This window comes from Carassius auratus, chromosome 30, assembly GCF_003368295.1.
Source record: "Carassius auratus strain Wakin chromosome 30, ASM336829v1, whole genome shotgun sequence".
Classification (NCBI taxonomy): Eukaryota; Metazoa; Chordata; class Actinopteri; order Cypriniformes; family Cyprinidae; genus Carassius; species Carassius auratus.
This window is the reverse complement of record NC_039272.1, coordinates 23860976-23879411: the sequence shown is the minus strand read 5'-3', so window position 1 is coordinate 23879411 and position 18436 is coordinate 23860976. Positions and strand designations below refer to the sequence as shown.

At 37.1% G+C, this 18436-nt stretch overlaps 1 protein-coding gene across 2 annotated transcripts in view; it reads left to right on the top strand.

Annotated features, from left to right (window-relative positions):
- LOC113049730 (ABR activator of RhoGEF and GTPase) overlaps positions 1 to 18436 on the top strand; it is a 176853-nt gene that overhangs the window by 29918 nt on the left and 128499 nt on the right. The window lies entirely within an intron of this gene.

Genomic DNA, 18436 nt, shown 5'->3' with positions numbered 1-18436 from the left:
ATTATTATATTAAAAAATTAATGTAGAAATGTTGCCTTGGTACTGGAAAAATAAGTAAAAATAAAATAAAAATAAAAAACGAAAACTGAAAACAAAAAAATAACAGCAAATTCAGAATAATAATAAATGCTAAAATAGTATAAATAATACTGAAATAACACGGTTTCCTTCTCCGTTTTCCTTTCTGTCCATTTCTCATCCTTCTCTCTACTTTCTTTTCTTCTGTTTCCTTTTACCATCTATCATTCCTTTCTTCCTTGTCGTTTTCTACTTACACAATTCTTTCTTTCTCACTTTTCCTTTCTCCTTTTTTCTTCTCGTCTTGTCTGTCACATAAAATATGCCTCGACTACATTTCCATGGCTGAATGTAATATTCCAAATTTGTTTGTATGAGACCCAAAGTACATGCTGTTCTCATGAATATTCAAATGTTGTGTTGACTGTTTAAAGTCAGATGGGCTCTTTATCTTTGGGTGGAAGTCATGGGCAGAAGCGGTCAGCAGGGGTTTGTGGGTAATGCTGGACTGAGGAGATGCACTTGTTGTGGTTGTTTAGTCTGCCGTTCATTTGCTCCGGCTGTAAGGTTGAGTTACATAAAGGGCTTTCAGAGAACGTTAAATGGAGGAAAGGCTGGCAGAAAGGCACAGATCACGCTGGAAGGGATGGAGGGGTAATGAACGCTGAGAGAGAGCTTATTTCATTCACGACAGAGAATCCATTGAGTTAACAGGAAAGCACTAATCCACTGCAAACACCCCCTCCCCAGCCCATCATTTCACACTGAATTACGTGAGATTTGAGAGTGACTGACGCTGTGTGTGTCTGTATGATAATGTATATAATTGGTAATTCAGGAAAAGAGGCAATCGCCCCACAAGATGTTATTAGTTTCCCCCTCATCCGCCCCTGTTTACACAATCACATGTTGTGTGTGTGTGTGTGTGTGTGCGCGCGCTAGTATTACAAAGTCAGTGCTCCTGTGCTTCAGGACTGAGGAAGCAGGAAGCATGATTAGTGTTATTTTACTAACCATGGTTCATGGTTTTATTTAAAAAAGTACATCAAATTTAGTTTGAACTTAAAATAAAAAATGAAATTTTATATATGTGACCCTGGACCACAAAACCATTCTTAAGTGTATATTTTTCGAAATTGAGATTTATACAACATCTAAAAGCTGGAAAATCTGGAAACTGAGAGTGAAAAAATGTTTAATACTGAGAAAATCGCCTTTGAAGTTGTCCAAATGAATTCCTAGCAATGCATATTACTAATAAAAAATTATGTTTTTATATATTTACAGTACGAAATGTATAAAATATCTTTATGGAACATGATCTTTACTTAATATTCTAATGATTTTTGGCATAAATACTAATTTGGACCCATACAGTGTATTTTTGGCTATTTCTACAAATATACACCAGCGACATAAGACCAGGGTCACACACGCACACACACACACACACAGTGAAAGGAAGATCTCAAGAGAACAAAAGAGCGAGTGAGAATTCATTAAGAGAATTCAGCCCCTGATATGTAGATATTTTCACAGGGGAAAAACATCTCTTCAGCAGGACGCATTCCGCTTTTGTCTAGTTTTGATGACCTTACCAGTGAAGAGACCATTAAAAACCCAAACCCAAATCAAAGCCCTCCTCAGTCATGAGCTCTTTAACAAATGACCCCAGCTCTCATTAACATACACTAACAAGCCTCATTAACTGCTTTGAAACAGTTATAACAGTGTTTTTGGATTGGCTTTGACTGATACTGTTTTTATTGTTTGAACCTTTTTTGTTCAGTGCTGAAGGTGGTATGGCACTGCCATTTAATAATTGATGGCCGTTATTAAACATTAAAAGGCTTTCTTGCTCAATAAAGGATGTACATTTCAAATGACACAATGTTTCCATAGAGGCTATTAGCAAGAGTATATAAACAGCAACAAATATAATGGTATTTGTTATTTCCATAACTTGTCAATGGGGAATTCACGTTGCCAGATTTTTTTCTCACGAAAGCATAAAAATATAGTCATCGATGTATTTATGTATCTCTTCATCAATTTGTTTATCTGTTAATTTCAGTTGTGTCTCTGGAATGGAAATGGATTCTTTCTGGTTATTAAAGCCATATATTCAGTTGATCTCTGTGGATCTCTCTTCCACCTCCTCACAGCATTTTCTCCATTTGCCTCGCTGATATCATCTCCTGCCTCCTCTACACTCTTTCTCTGCTCGGTTGTCATGGTTTCCTCTGTTCAGAGTGGTTGAGAGGCAGTAAACTTAGTCAGACATTGATGTGAAGTGTGTGTGTGTGTGTGTTCAAGTCCAGCAGCTGTAATCAAACTCTTTGTTTGACTGAATCAGGTTGGTAGAACATGTGTCTCGTGGGATTATTCTCTCTCACCGAGATATTCCCTCCTCATGTCACTTCCTGTATATTTGCATCTTTTTTTTTTTTTACTCTTGTTGTGTGTCAGATTCACACACACACTCACACTCACACTCCAATCCTCTCCTTTAGAGTCTCCCAGCTATCGTATTGGTTTGATGTATGTTATCTGGAGTGAGTTGAGCACTCTGTAGAGCTTTAGTCATGATGCTGTGAGATACAGTAACTCACTGATACGCTCTTCTACATTTTCCTGCTCTCTGGGAGTGTTTTTCCTTTCTTGTTAGGAAAACAAATCAAGATAATTTGTTGTAAGCAAATCCTTTTATAAAATAAACCCCCCTTTTTGAAAAGCACTCAGTAGATTTTGAAGAAAATGTGAGACAAAATGCACTATGAAAGTGTGGCTGGAAACAATTTACCATTTTTGCACACACAATTTCTCTGAAATTTCTCTGTGACGTACCTTAACTGCTCTAAAGTGTTCTCTGTGAAATTGCAAATTTTTTTACTTATCAAAAAGCCATTTAATTTTGTCATTCAGCCCATATAATAATCTTAGCAAGACTCTCCCATGCAAATTGTTTCATACAACCATCTCTATCCTGTATTCCATAATATTTGTTATATAGGCACAGTGGCACACAGAAATATTGAGCACGGTCACTCTCATGTGACTTTACATGAGCATCGGAAGAGCTCTGTTACATAAGAGAGAGAGAGACATACCTACTACTACAGGAGGGACATTGACATTTACGGACATTTTCTCAGCAAACTAGCTTAGTGGCATTTACCAAAGCAGCTAGACAAGATCACAAGTGCAGTACTAAAGCTGGATGAGCTAGAGTCTGTGGAATCCTGCTGACTGGAGAGGCTCTCAGCAGTGATTTGAGAGGTGTGCAGGGGTCAGGGGTATAAAAGAAGCTGTATACGAGCTGAGTTTTTCGGCTTGATATGAAGCAAATTATAAAATGTAAAAAAAAATATTTATTTATATTTATTACACTAATACAGTTTTAAAGACAAAGAAAAATCTGTTGATTTGTCTGTTGAAATTAAATTCAGCAGCACATGCTTTCATAGAAGAACATTTGAATAATTCATTATAACCGTTCAGTAAGTGTTTCAATTGTTGATTGATTTGTTATTTTAGGGGAAATATTTTGGATTAAATATACACAACTGGTCAAAAGTTTGGGGTTGTTATGATTTTCTTAAAAAAAAAAAAAAATTAAAGGAGTTTTTGTAAATTGTGAAATATTATCACAATTTGAAACAACTGTTTTCTAATTTAATATATTGTTAAGTGGAATTTTATTTCCTGTGATGCCAATCTTGATTTTCAGCAGGAATTACTGCAGGCTTCAGTGTTACATCATCTTTCAGAAATCATTCTTATAAAGGTACATCTCAATAAATAAGAGTGTTGTGGAAAAGTTCATTCATTTCAGTAATTCAACTAAAATTGTTAAACTTGTGTATTAAATAAATTCAGTGCACACAGACTGAAGTAATTTAAGTCTTTGGTTCTTTTAATTGTGATGATTTTGGCTCACATTTAACAAAAACCCACCAATTCAAAATCTCAACCGATTAGAATATGGTGACATGCCAATCAGCTAATCAACTCAAAACACCTGCAAAGGTTTCCTGAGCCTTCAAAATGGTCTCAGACAATCATTGACACCCTTCACAAGGAGGTTAAGTCACAAACATCCATTGCCAAAGAAGCTGGCTGTTCACAGAGTGCTGTATCCAAGCATGTTAATGTTGAGTGGAAGGAAAAAGTGTAGAAGAAAAAGATGCACAACCAACCGAGAGAACCGCAGCCTTACGAGGATTGTCAAGCAAAATCGATTCAAGAATTTGAGTGAACTTCACAAGGAATGGACTGAGGCTGGGGTCAAAGCATACGGAAGTGTCAAGGAATTATGCTATAATTGTCGTATTCATCTTGTTAAGTCACTCTTGAACCAGACAACGTCAGAGGTGTCTTACCTGGGCTATGGAGAAAGAGAACTGGACTGTTGCCCAGTGGTCCAAAGTCCTCTTTTCAGATGAGAGCAAGTTTTGTATTTAATTTAGAAACCAAGGTCCTAGAGTCTGGAAGAAGGGTGGAGCAACTTATAGCCCAAGTAGTTTGAAGTCCAATGTTAAGTTTCCACAGTCTGTGATGATTTGGGGTGCAATGTCATCTGCTGGGGTTGGTCCATTGTGTTTTTTTTAAATCCAAAGACACTGCACCCATTTACCAAGAAATTTTGGAGCAATTCATGCTTCCTTCTGCTGACCAGCTTTTTGAAGAAGCTGATTTCATTTTCCAGCATGAACTGGCAGCTGCCCTCACTGCCAAAGGCACCAAAAGTTGGTTAAATGACGATGGTGTTGGTGTGCTTGACTGGCCAGCTAACTGACCAGACCTGAACCCCATAGAGAATCTATGGGCTATTGTCAAGAGGACAATGAGAAACGATACCAAACAATGCAGATGAGCTGAAGCAATAATTAAATCAAAAGGAGCTCCTACCAAGTATTGAGAACATGTACAGTAAAATAATATACTTTCCAGAAGGCCAACAAAAAAATTTTTTTTGGTCTTACAAAGTTTTCTAATTTGTTGAGATGGTGAATTTGTGGGTTTTTGTTAAATGTGAGCAAAAATCATCACAATTAAAAAAAACACTTAAACTACTTCAGTTTGTGTGCACTGAATTTATTTAATACACGAGTTTCACAATTTGAGATGAATTACTGAAATAAATGAACTTTTCCATGACATTCTAATTTATTGAAATGCACCTGTATGCTTCTTTGCTGATCAAGTAACATTTCAAACAATGCAGTGGTGTCCATAGAGCTCCATAATTCCTGTATTGGTTTTTAATACAGAATTTTCCTTTGGTTTATTGAGATGTGGCCTCTGTGTTTAGTTTGTGCACTGTGGCCATCTCAGCCTTCAGTTTGTTTGAGCTCTGTTCTCATGGATGAATGTGGGCAGTGAAGTCTTTATGAGAGATGGCTTTCCTGGGTTTTATGTAGAGCTGTAAAGGGGATTGTTGAAGGAAGCGGGGAGTGAGCTGCGGTTTTGGATCTCACTCACACTGCACAAGAACAAGACACACATTTCAAGCCACATGGTCTAAGAACAGTTTTTAAGAGAGAAGCACTTGTGTATGATGTTTGAGCTCAATGTCTCTACTGTGACCCTATTGATGCCCCGATGAGCTCTTCAGTTAAGCTTTTCAGTTAAATATATCAGTTTGAAATATAAGCTTGAAATGAGTAAAGGTGCATAATGGTGCAAGTTCTGCTAGTGAGGTTAGGTTAAATTTGTTTCACAAGACTTAGAATGTAGCACACAAATTCTATGGACCACTTTTATGATACTTTTATGGTGCTCTTTGTCATTTTGGATCCCCATTAACTTTCATTATATGGCTTTTAATTAATTATTCATTAACAATGAATGAAGTAAGTCTAATGACTTCTAAGGCACAGAGAGAGAAAGAGAGGAAAGAGATCCATTACAGCAATTTAAGAACTGTTCTGAATAGAGACTGTCGCTCTTACTCTTACATAATTCTGCACTGATTTGATGTTGGTGATTCTGTAGTTCCCCCTTAGTTTCATGCTCAAGTCACGTTGTGCTGTAGTGAGTGATACAGCTCCAGGCACCTGTTTGGTTTCTGGAAAACATGAAACTGTAGAAGACTTGAGTGTTTAGCTTGAAGTGTCACTCCAATGAAGAACTTAAAGTCTCTGTAAAGGAAATATTCCTCGCGCCCCCTGCTCTGCACATTTTGTATGTTTCTTTTATGGCTTCAGAAATTTGTTTTATCGAACGTAAGTGCCCTGCGAAGTGGACATCACAGGATATTCCACCATGATTTCAGTTCAATTGGAACGTATATATTTGCAATCAAAGTGCACTGAAGTGTGCAAGATGTGAATTTAAATTGTATTTATTTACCGAGGTATATGAAGTCACTCTTATCCATGTAATCCAGGAATTAATGTTCTGAAGTGAGGTAACTTTCAACAGTTTTCACCTGCTCAGGGAGTAGGGAGCAATGAACACTGTGTAGGGACCATGTCAATCAGAAAACAGTTCATGCACTGATTTCACTTCTAACGAGCTGATTCTGAATCAGGTGTGTTAACAAAGAGAGACATGCAAAATATGCAGAGCTGGGAGTGCGAGGACTGGAATTGAGAACGGGTGTCCTATTGTGTTAACAGTATGGACAACTTGCAACTGAGCGGGTGAACTGATACGAATGTGCTCTAGTTATAGTGTTAAGGGATGGGCCATGGCTCGGGGGCTCCAGTGTATCATCAAACCCCCATTTTAGCCCCGCCCAATACATTTGTAACATTTATAATGCATTTAGAAACAATTTTTAGAATTGACTTTACAGGGACTTTAAAGAATTAGTTCATTTTCAGAATAAAACTTTCTTGAGAATTTACTCACCCCAATGTCAACTTAGATGTTTGGGTCTTTCTTTCTTCATTTGAAAATAAATAAATACAATTTTTTGAGGAAAATATTCCAGGATTTTTTTCTTAATAGTGGACTTCAGTGGGACCCAGTGGCCTGAAGGTCCAAACTGTTGTTTCAGTGCAGCTTTAAAGGGCCCTACACGATCCCAGCCAAGGAATAAGAGTCTTATCTAGTTAAAAAAAAATCATTTTCTAAACAAAATAAACATATCTATACTTTTTAACCAAAAATGCTCGTCTTGCACTAGCTCGACCTCATGCATTACATAGTCATGTTGGAAAGGTCTCATGTGAAGTAGGCAGAAGTATCGACCCAGTGTTTACAAAGAAAACGTGCAAAGAAAATCAAACATCTTTTTTCAAAAAAAAAAAAAGAAAAAAAGACGATTTTAAAGTTGGAGGAGAAAATTCGCCATACCCTGTCTCTTTAAGGCAAAGTACACCGAGAAAGAACTAACCACGTGTGACACTTCCAGCAGGATTACATAATGTATAAAGTTGCGGACGTGCATCACAGGGCTAGTGCAAGAAGAGCATTTGTGGTTAAAAAGTATGTAAATGTTTGTTTTTTTTAATGGCCAAATGACCAATCATTTCGCAAGAAAAGACCATTATTATTTTTCTGGGATCGTGTAGAGCCCTTTGAAGCTGCATTGAAAACTGCATTTTGGACCTTCAACTATAGTAGACCTTGTTGAAGTCTACTATATGGATAAAAATCATGGAATGTTTTCCTCAAATACCTTCATTTCTTTTTGACTGAAGAAAGAAAGACACTAGGGCTTGCATAGACTAGTCAAGTAGTCGAGTAATCGATTACTTCAACCACTAGTCGGTGCTGTCGGAAATAATTGAAATAAATTGTGCAAGGTGTCAATGGTCGTCTTTTGGACAACTGTCAGCCAGTCTTCCCCATGATTCTGTAGCCTACAGAACTAGACTGAGAGACCATTTAAAGGCTTTGCAGGTGTTTTGAGTTAATAAGCTGATTAGACTGTGGCACCAGGTGTCTTCAATATTGAACCTTTTCACAATATTCAAATTTTCTGAGATCTTGAATTTGGGATTTCCCTTAGTTGTCAGTTATAATCATCAAAATTAAAAGAAATAAACATTTGAAATATATCAATCAGTCTGTGTGTAATGAATAAATATAATATACAAGTTTCACTTTTTGAATGGAATTAGTGAAATAAATCATCTTTTTGATGATATTCTAATTATATGACCAGCACCTGTATAGTTTATATTAGGGTGACCATATGCGCCGTTCATACGGGACACGTCCCGGCCAGGATTTTAATTTTAATGTGTGTGGGTGTGTGTGTGTGTGTGTATAATGCGTGTTGTCATGGTTGAAGACATGCCCTATAACACTAATTTCAATATTCATTCTCCCCATCCAGTCTGCTACAAAGCATGCTGGGGAACTACAAATCCCTGCCCAGTTTATGCAATTTTCAGTGCAAACTATTCATGTAGTCTTAATGGAAATGGATTAAGTAAACCTCTGTATTAAAATAGCAAACTGATGAGGTTAAAATAATTGTTGACTGAAGAGACACATAAAGTGGCAGTGCAGTTCTTAGGTTAAAATGTGAAATATGATATTTTTAAGTATTAAATGTGTGTTATATGTATGCATAATTAGATCTCTGAGCCCTGTCTCATAAGCCTTTTGGTTCTTTGTCCACCGAGGAGCGCGTGTGTGTGTGTATAATGTGTGTGTATAATGTGTGTTGTCATGGCTGAAGACATGCACTGCCCTGCCCTTCTCAGCTGGTAACTGGGGACCTCTTAACTCTGCCCTCAGATTGTTAACCAATCAGAGCACAGCATCACAGACCACACACCAGATGGCTCAGCCAATGGGACCTCTGGCCTCTTTTTACTCCACCGGGGAGACAAGGCGTGATTAAGCGTTTAGGCCAGTCAAGAGGAAGAGAGGAGAAAGGGGTGGTGAGGATTAGGATGAGAGGAGGGATGGCCATGAAGAGCATTCTCCTCTTGAACCGCCAATCATTTCCAACCTTTCATGTGTTTCCAGCCTTACATGTTTTAGTCATTAGTCAGAGGGTGTTCTGGGTAATAACATATTAGAAGGTAAAATGAATACATCTCTAAGTCTCTATGATGGCTTTGGTCCCTCCTTCAGAAAGTATAATTGTCCACCATGTCAAAAAACTTAATCACATCAAGTAATGGTTATGCTTATCTAATGATCTGTAGCTATGATTTTTTTGCTCAGCTTTGAACTTTGAGGTTCTCTCTAATAGAAGCTTTGATGGGGAGATCAGTCTTTGTCTTCACTCTGTTAAGTTAATATCAGAGCCACATGCTCATGTTCTTTAGATGTCATCTTTCCAGACCAGACTAATCTGCTTTGAAGCTACTGATCAATGTCCCGTATGATCCCCTATGGCACGATTACAGTTTACTCACTTCATGTTTATTCATGCCTTTCTTTGTGTTTGTCTTTTTCTTCTTTTTTCTTCATTCTGTCTTTTTCATTGCTCTTCTTCATCTTCTCCTCCTCTTTTTGCTCCTTATTCTTCTTCTCCTACTTCTTACTATCCTTATTCTTCTTAATCATCTTCTCATTTATGTCATCTCCTTCTTCTTGTTCACCTTCTTCTTCTCTTTTTCTTCTTCATCAGTGGTAAAGCAGCTCTGGTGTGTTATTTTGTTTATGCTGAAGCCGAGCCTCAAAACAAACTTATAAACATTTATTCTCCTGCCTTGTGAGATCTGGTATTTCCTTCTGGAAATGCAAATCTTGGTATTCTCCCACCTTCCTTTCATATTTTAAGAATATCTTTCTCCCTTTCTCCCTCACACACACACACACACACACACACACTATTTTCCTTGCTGTTTTTACATTTTAGTCATGTTTTAATCATGAGACATGCATTTGACTATAGTGTGGAACTATGTAAATTCAGGCTTGTGTTCACATATGTCAACATTTCTTTCATAAGGTTATGCTTTGTTTTTTAAAAGTGGTTGAACGTTAAACATTGTTGGTTACACCGCTTCAGGAAACACAATCAACAGGGAGTTTGACTGACTCTGCTTTAAGGACTTCTGAAGGACTTCTGGTCTCCATCCATCCATCCATCGCTCCCTCATCTCTCATACTGCCAGAGATTGATTGACATGTCTGCGTTTGGTAACAGGCTGATTTGAAACGAGATTTCATGGCTGGGCAAAATTGATTCACGTCCGTAATCTGTGGAGACAGAAATATGTATGGCGCCGTATAGACACTGATTTAATGTGCGTTCTTTCCTGTATACAGCGAACAAGAGACGATACAAACACAATCTCTTTGCCTTCACATGAAAAACACCTCTGCTCCCGATAATTTATGTCATTTAATTCACACAGCCTGCCTGTGTACAGCTGCTGTCAGAAAGACACTCACAATACGCTAAAACAACTCTGACTTTCCCCCTGAGAACCGTGTGGAGATGTATTCACTCTATTAGAATTGCAAACTATCCGTTACACGGGGTTCTCTGGATGATGTTCGGAGCTTTTGAATGAAATTCATGACCATATTAAATGCTTCCTGTGGAAGAGCTGTCAGCCAGTGACCCCCTAATCCTTACTGCATGTCAAGCCAGCGCTGTTCACTGGCTAAATCAATATGGATACACTTCGCAAATTAAATGGCAGCCAGTATTCTAGGTTTTTGTGTTTTCCTGAACTAACGCTGCTTGAAATGTCAACTTTTGAATCTGGTGGAATTTGAGCATGGTTAAAAAAGACATATCTGGGTCGTGAACTGTGTATCTTACATCATCAGAGTTCTCCGAGGTCTGTCTGTAAGGACCGATCTGCATTGACAGACGACAGCACTGCATTCTATGAGAGGAACATTGCTGACAAGCCTTTTACGCAGTTGTTATGCAACATGCCCACTTGCTTCATACCCCTCTATTATTTCTTCCCATTTTTTTCAGGAGGTACAAAAGTGAAGTCAAGCACTAAAGTTTCTTCTAGTACTCCCATAAACACTCATTGAGTGTTTACATGTCTTAATGCGATTATAATGAGATTTTGGCAATATTGCGATTAAACTTTTTCGATTTTAATCAAAATATACAGGCATGTAAACACCTTAATCCCAGTATTGCTGCTCTGATCAAAGTGCGCATGTGCTTGTGACATACATGAATGACGTGATGCACACCTGTAGTAATATACAGATTAGAACCAATGGCCAATGGCATTCCTGAACCAATGGCCAATGGCATTTATGTGAAAAACACAATTCCTTGACCACCGGTCTGCTCCTTACCCTCATCTAGAAATGGCGAGTAGAATGCGACAGCAGTGTAGGCAAACGAATTGCCATCACATTTCTATGGCACCGAAAAAGCATGGAATACAACCATACAAATGTGTTTTGCATTAGACGTAAATAAATTAAAACCGCGGCCAGTAACACACCTGCTCTTTCTGAGTCCATCATTTGTGCTGTGCAGTGGGGTGTATGAATGATGGCAGGGAAAAAATAACCATGATCTTAGTAATAACCAACATCATAATGCGGTTGAGTCCTTGCTCTGATTATAATCGCATTGTTCGTGCGCATGTAAACATAGTCATTGAGCCTACCCAGTGGGTGTTAAGATTTAGCCTGTGCTGAAACTAGTCAAACAAACAATGTTCAGATACTGTTTACGAATAAATGAATGTTCAACTTTTATTTGTATTCATACAAAGAAGAAATGGGAAATTCCAGTCAAATAAACATAAGACTGTCAGACTCATCGTATTAATATTAATATCAACATCTTTAAACTCAAACTATAACATAGGCTGATTATTCTTATAGATTGAAACAAAAGTGCTTCAGCCAGGATAAAGAATATGACAAGTGCTCAGAGTTGTTGTAGAAAACAACAAAACAAAAACACATGTTGATGGAGATGGGTTTATTGAAAATGCTAATTCATTCTCTGCCAGCAGGAGGCGCTTTTGGAGCGTCAAAAACGGCAGGTTCCCCCAGTAATGGCTGTATACAAAGCAGCGCATAAACAAGCTCATAAATGCTGCTTTATCAAATAAAATTAAAATGCCAGCGAACTTTTATGAAGACAATCAGTCCCCTTCAAAGATACATTCATATAAAACACTCATCCCATGTTTTGATTTTGAAATGTGCAGTGATGATGTTTATTTATTGAGGTTAATATCAGTAAAATATCAGTATTTACATTTACATACGCTTTTATCCAAAGTGATTTACATTTGGGGGATACATATCACAAGTGATTCTTGTGATACTGGAAGTGCATGTAATACTTTTAATAATAGTAAGTTTTAGGCATTTCAAATAAGTAAGTTAGAATGAGAAGGAATAAATAAAGAGAAAGACCTTTTTTTATGAAGTCAAGTAGCTTTGAAAGAGATGAGTTTTCAGCTGTCGCTTGATGTTAAAGTTAAAGTAGTGTTGATGTTTTTGGTGGGCTGCCACAAATAAATCAATGAATGGGAAACACTTAATGTATATTGAAATATCGTAAATGTGTTTAATGTTCATATCACCATTATTGAAAAATAAAATAAATAAATAATACATGATGAGATAAGTAAGAGATAAATAAGGCACTGCATTTTCTGAGCTCTACATTTTATTGTTAGTTCTGTTAGGTTTTGTTTTTTGCTTTGAAGTAGCTCAAGTTTGCAGAATTCTTTAAGTTTTTCACCTCAGGCTGATGTCAAAAATTAATATGTTAACTGACATTTTCCCCTTTATTGCCTGGCATGTTTTGTCCTCCTGTAATCAGGATAATTAAATCCTTCTAATTAAAAGCCCTTCAGACTTCTAGTTCCTCATGACATTGCATCACTCAGTGTAATTATGATGCTCGGAGCGCTGCCGGTGCTGCAATAATGTTAACGTGAAGGTCTTATCATAAATGTATGACTTTGCGACTATGACTTTTTGTCTCTGGTCTGTTTAAAACAGCTTTGTGGGGATGCCTGTATGTGACCTGGCCAGGTCCTATGGATAGTTTGAATTGGATAGTGGATACATCCAGGTTGTAAATATGGGTACTTTTCTTACACAAATGCATTGCTTTGTTTAAGAAGGCCTATATATTAATGGAGCCGTGTGAAGCTCTTTTTATGATGGATGGATGCACTTTTTTGGGAGACAAAATCTCAACCCCCATTCACTGCCATCATAAAGCTTGGAAGAGCCAGGACCTTTTTTATATAACGATTGTATTCATCTGTATTCTAATGATTGTATTCATCTGAAAGAAGAAAGCCATATACACCTAGGTCTTGAGGGTTAGTAGATCAAGGGGTAATTTTCATTTTTGGGTGAACTATCCCTTTAAAGGTACACATTCACAACGTTTTAGGACTTGGCATGCTGTTGTTACGCCCATATATTCACAGTATGTGTGTGGTGTGATTTGGGAGCTTGGTGACCTAAAAAGGGAAGCCTTCAGACTGAATATGAGCAGATGAAGGATGTGTTCATATTGTGATTTTAAACAGATATCTCTCTCTCTCTCTCTCTCTTCCTCCCTTCGCTGTGTCGTCCAGCTCATACCAAGTGGTAGAATCTCTGGGAAACTCGTTCGAGTAATTACTGAAGAGTCATGTCATCTCCATCTGGGAGAATCGGAATAATTAGGACATATGGGGGATGCTCATGACTGTTGCCGTGGCGACCGCGTGAGGTGCTTGCATATTGTATTTACAACACATCACTTATCTTCTCGGGTGCAGGTCGGCTTCACATAATCTCGGGAGCATCCCTGTCATTTTATATGTCTCTTTTTCTGTCCCTCTTTTTCTGCTTCAATCAAATCAGAGTGTTCTTATTTTTAGAAGAAGTCTTCTATAGGCCATTATTGAGTTGTCAGGACACTTGAAAGGTTAGGCCATCTCCAGCATGCTGTTTTTTGTGAATGTTACTATTTAGTTCTTATTGCTGAATATGGATTTGTTGAATAAATAGCAGAGAATTGTAAATGTCAGAGTTCTTCTGTCAAGTTGGCAAAGACCCGTTTTCCAGAAAAACTTAGTGGACTGTAGTAGTACTTAAGTTCTACCTAATCTTTCTAACCTTTCAAAGGAGTCACACATGAACAGAACTTGCATAATAGGCCATTTATATATATATATATTATATATATATATATATATATATATATATATTTTTTTTTTTTATGATATAATTGTTTCTACTTCAGTTTGTTTTTGAAATATAGACATTTAAATGGTGGCTTGTTTTTATGACAGATTTATTCAAAGATACATTAAATAATGAAGACAAAAGGATATGGAAGAATATAATATATTTGTAATATTATTACACTAAACATTATATATTGCTCTAAATTGTACTATTTCTTTCAACATATTTATTCATGTTCATTTTGTGCAAGAAACTCGTAGTAAAAATTAAGAGATGATGTTGCTTGAAATGAGAAGGCTACAGTGATCTGTCATCTACTAAAATGCATCAAAACAACATGGTTTGAATTCTAAAATTATGATAACGTTTTTGGAAAGTTTAGGCTTTTGTTTTGTTTTAAAATTTACAAAGCTTATTATGATTATTGGATAGAAGGTTTTTAGAAGTTTTGTTCACTCTAATAAATAACAGTCTAGTCTAATATTATTTTATTGTTAAATAACTTATCAAAGGAATGTTACAATAGTTTTGATTTGTGTGAATTGTAAATTCTGTACAACAACCCTGCATTTTAATACAAAAGCAAAAAGAATGCGGACATAGAATTTAGGTAAATGTTAGTTTTCTCCTCCAGTGTATTTGAAAAACATTGAATGAGCGACGCTCTATTCACCATCGTTTTCTCTCTCTCTCTCTCTCTCTCTCTCTCTCTCTCTCTCTTCTCATGGGTTCAGGTGTTGTTTACCGATGCAGTCTGGTGTGCATTAGAGACTCAAGCAGCCTGTTGACCTTTTAGATCTTCTCAAATCTCTCTGCATGAGCTTCAGCCTCCTCTGCTTGTTATGTTCAAGCTTGCAGGTCCCAGCCAAGTTCAATAATATTACTAAAACAGCCCTTTTGTTGAATAAAGTGCATTATTATTGTGGTATTACAGGTGAACACAGATCACTTGCACTGCCTCTTCAGTCTAGCCCAACATTGTGGAAATTTACTAAAATGGTGGTTGCTAAAGAACAGTGATTATCTTAGAGGTGTATTAGAGCAATGAATTGAAGGAATAAACAAAACAACTAGATACATTTTCTGGAAATAATGTGAGTGGTGCTTGCCATTAATGTGTTCTGGGTAGGGCTGGGCGATATATCTAACGATATGATCATGCGCATCTAGTCAGTAAATCTAGTTCCGTGATTACCGCTTAAACCCCATCACCTTTTTTCAAATGGAGCGACACTTAATAGACAGAGCTGTAGATCATTGACAAGCTACGCAATATCACGTTCATTATTGCAGATGAATCGCCTTCGATAATGAACGCAATATTGCGTAGCTTGTCACCCTTTCAAACAGAAGCTTGTTAATGTCAGACAGATAGATATCATAACATCAGCGCTATTCAAAGTAGTGGTTGACCGATATATCGCCAAGGCCTGTATATTGGCTGATATTGGGCATTTTTCAAATATCGGCCGATAAGTTTTTCTGCTTGGCCATTATGTTCGCGGCTGGACATTTATTTTGACAGCGCTGAGAAAGGCAGCATCTGAGCACACATAGTGCTCACACTCTCTCTCTCTCTTTGTCATCGTCATTAACAGTTCTGTCTAATATGAATAGAAGTCTGTCTAATAATCAGATAGAACTGTTAAACAAAGGAATTAATGTATACAGAAAGTATTATAATGATTTATTTTATATTAGGCATATTAGTAATAGAAAGGCAAACATTATAATACTTTCTCGTTTGCCGTCAGCATTAAGCAAATACGGATTTATATTATTTAAACAAATCTTTGAATGACTAATGAACATTTAATTTCACAAACCTTGCAAACTCCGTCGAATCCAGCTGTGAGATCTGGTGAAGTGTGTGTATCCAGCATGATCATGTGTTCTCTGTGTGACGGTCGGCTCGTGTTAATTGAATGCTTTAAACTTGTGCTGCGCTTTATGTATTCACCCACTGTCAGATTCATGTCATTTTCTCTATGTGCTGTGTGTAAAATGAGTGTTAAATTGGCTTTATTTGAAAAATATGATTCCCAATGCACACAAACTTTCCAGAATACTGAGTGCCCTGTTGGTTACAGTGTTTACTTTCTTTTTAATTATATTTGTATAAAATATTTATTTATTTGTGAAAAATAAGGTCATCTAAAGTATAAGCATGTTTCTTTTACACATTTATTTTTAGAATTTTTTGAAATATTCAAATTTCTTAAATATTATTAATAATAATAAAAATAAAATCATATAGGCTTTATATCGGCTATCGGCCCACCTGCTTTCCAAGTTATCGGCATCTGCTGTCAAAAAATACATATCGGTCGAACAGTAATTTACGGGTTTCAGGCATCAGCCAAGCCCTGATCCAGTGGAAAGACAAAACGAGTAAGAATAAAGGGAGATATAAAAAGAAAATGAATGAATGTAGTGATGATGTGTGAGAGAGAAAGATAATAAACTGTGGAAAATAGATGTATCTGTTCAGCTGAACAGCTTCTGGCTCCTCCGATGGGATGCTTCCATAGAGAGAAATCCCAATTTATCGCTGTGATGGTGAGACTGATTGGAATTTTCTCTGCCACTATTAGCTCATGTGTTGTATGAGGAGTGTGTGTGTGTGTTTTGGCCACTGGCATCGAGTGCTCTCGATACCGTGTTTGTATTGATTGCCAAAGTTGTAAGTGAGTTGATATTTGTGCTCTACGTGTTCTGAGGTGTATGTGTGTTCGGTCTCGTCTTTACAGAAAAGAATAGATGGCAAAACTGTCTAACACCACCCCACTTTTTCCTCTCAACCCCTCCTCTCATTTTGTTCATCTTTTATAGGCAAGCTTCACTGTTACTTTTTTTCATGTTGAGGGAAAGGGGTGCTATGGACATTGCATTGGATGAACAGTTTACCAACTTTTATTTCCTGTAACCAAACGAATATAACACACACACACTTAAATCCTCTTGTAGAGTTTTGTTTTAGAAATGTGCTGTTACCTTTTAAGTGACTGGCTTTAAGATTTTCGTCTTGTGGAAAATGTAAAGATCTAGATTTGATTCATCTATATACTGTGATCGCTTATCTTTTTCACATTATCCCTCTCTTCTCTTCATCTCCTCCTCATTCTTTTCCTAATGATGTCCGTGAAGAGAAACTGTGATCCCCCTCGTGCCCTCAATAACCCTCACCAGATGAGACTGACATACATGCAGACACACACTGATATTACTCTTGGGTTAAAAATCTAGAGATGCAGAAAGACAGCGTGAGCCAGAGAGCTTTGCAAAAGATTACGCAATTCTCCTGAACAGTTGCACAAAAATGCTGAGGAAGGGCATTGTATTCTCATTTTCCTGCTCTCTTTTTTTCTCTTTCTGACTATATGTTTCAAATGTAATATCCGAGTGCTTATTTGGCAAGTTTGTTTGGGTACAATTTAACATTGGTAGAAGCATTATCTGTCATAAAATTGTTTGGTTAAAAATGATCCAAAATCAATATTTGAGCAAGTACCTTACAAGCCAGTTTTCGAAATTAACGCCTTACATTGGCTCGATTCACAATGTTTATTTGAGTGGTTCGGGAAGGTTCGGGAAGGTTTTCGCAGAGGGTTTTACATAGTTTGCTTTTTCGGTTAAAATAATTTCTTAATATGAAATTTGAATGATGTGACAATTAGAAATTAAACTGTACATAAATTGAAATCTATATGCTAATACACACTATACTTATAGTCACGCAATGCTGATTTTGTTAAAGGTGCCATAGAATGCATTGATACAATATTTTAAATTGTTCTCTGACGTCCCCAGAGTGCGCATGTGATCTCAAAACACCCCCCATTTTTTTTTATAGCTTCTTGAAATTGCCATTTTTAGGGTATTAGCTAAAACGCTCTGTTTACGTGCATGTCCCCTTTAAATGGAAATGAGCTGTTGCTCCCGTCTCCCTTCCAGTGTTGCCAAGTCTGAGGTCTTCCCTCAGAATTGGTCTACCGTATTTTTCGGACTATAAGTCGCACCTGAGTATAAGTCGCATCAGTCCAAAAATACGTCATGATGAGGAAAAAAACATATATAAGTCGCAGTGGACTATAAGTCACATTTATTTAGAACCAAGAACCAAGAGAAAACATTACCGTCTACAGCCGCAAGAGGGTGCTCTATGTTTTCAGTGTAGACTACAGGAGCACTGAGCAGCATAGAGCGCCCTCTCGCGGCTGGAGACGGAAATGTTTTCTCTTGGTTCATGTCTCTTAGTTCATTTCTGACGGTTCATGTCAAATTAATTTTGATAAATAAATCGGACCTGACTATAAGTCGCTGGACCAGCCAAACTATGAAAAAAAGTGTGACTTATAGT